The 1,363-nt window shown below is 41.0% G+C and overlaps 1 pseudogene; it reads right to left on the bottom strand.

Annotated features, from left to right (window-relative positions):
* Positions 1-252: 252 nt before the first annotated feature.
* LOC123813022 lies at positions 253-566 on the bottom strand (annotated as a pseudogene).
* Positions 567-1,363: the final 797 nt, after the last annotated feature.

Here is a 1,363-nt window from a genome sequence, read left to right as displayed (position 1 = left end):
ATATTAGCTGACAGAAAAACCCTTCAAAATCATCATAACAATGTTTAAGTTAAACAATGAAAAGGAAAAAAGGGGGGGGTGATGGGAATTTCAGATTGAACAAGATTCTCACATTTCATCTAACACATTCAATCCTGACTAGGGTGTACCAAAATGGAAACGAGATTCCTATAATACAAAACTTCAAGTACAGATTGCTGTGCACAACTGTGTTCCAAGCCCACCTCCAACCCCCTAATGCTTCCAGCTCAATTATTTCCCCGCCTGTTGCATCTGCCAACAAAGGGGCATGTCGATCTTCTTTTTATAATCCAGTTTTTGTTATAGTGCTGGTATGTCTGGGTGTCAGCTCCCTCAACAAGGCAGCTGAGGTCTGCCAGATGAATAAAATCAAACAACTGGCTGATATCATATATGATAGAGGGGCTGTTGGGATTCATTCTCGTCAGATGATCTTCATACATTTTACAAACCCCTTCCATGCACTCACTTGCTGATTCATAGTCAGTGTAAGTTCTGCCTTCTGGCCTCTTGATCGGCTGTACCAGTAAAATGGTGTGAGACATCGCGCTGGGCTCTGGCTGCAGCCGCTGCTGACACCACCACCTCACACAACCTTAGCCATAACCAAGTTAAAATTTTGATTAAAGCAAAGTCAATGACTTGAAATTCATGCAACTGAAATATATTTTATGAATTTAATACATTTCCTACAGTATATCATACAAATTATCACAGTGCTCAAATTATAAAATGCCAAAAAGCAATTTTTCATGGAAGAATAGAACCAGTTGTAGAATGACTAATTCTTGGCAATTCAGTTTGTACTTAGTGAGTGTTTTCTGTGTGTTGAGCACAGCACCTGGCGTTGTGAGGGTAAGGCAGGTGGCTCACAAAGGGCGCTCAGGTATGGCTCTTCCACCCAAAGTGGAAGTCATACACAGAAGGAAGATTAAATAGCAGAACCTGACAGGATGTGGAAAGAGATGTATTCTTCGCATTAAACTGAAACAAAAGCATGGGCTTTGAAACCAATTTAGATTGGTTTCACATCTCAGTCCTGCACTTACTAGCTGTGTGAACATATCTACATATTTAACCTTCCTGATGTTCAGTTTCCATGTCTATAAAATGAATATAATTCTTACTCAACCTATGTAGGTAACTGTGGGGCTCCAGTGAGTAACGGATTTGACAGTGCCTGAAGACTATAAAGAATTCGCCCTGGCAGGTGTGGTTCAGTTGTTTGGAACATTGGCCTGTATACCAAAAGGCTGGGGGTTCAATTCCCAGTCAGGGCATATACCTAGGTTGTGGGTTCAATCCCCATTTGGGACATGTATAAACAATTGGTGTTTCTCTC

Source organism: Phyllostomus hastatus, unplaced genomic scaffold (assembly GCF_019186645.2).
Source record: "Phyllostomus hastatus isolate PE091 unplaced genomic scaffold, TTU_PhHast_1.1 phas_scaffold_93, whole genome shotgun sequence".
In the NCBI taxonomy this organism is placed as follows: Eukaryota; Metazoa; Chordata; class Mammalia; order Chiroptera; family Phyllostomidae; genus Phyllostomus; species Phyllostomus hastatus.
This window is presented reverse-complemented; position numbering and strand designations above follow the sequence as displayed.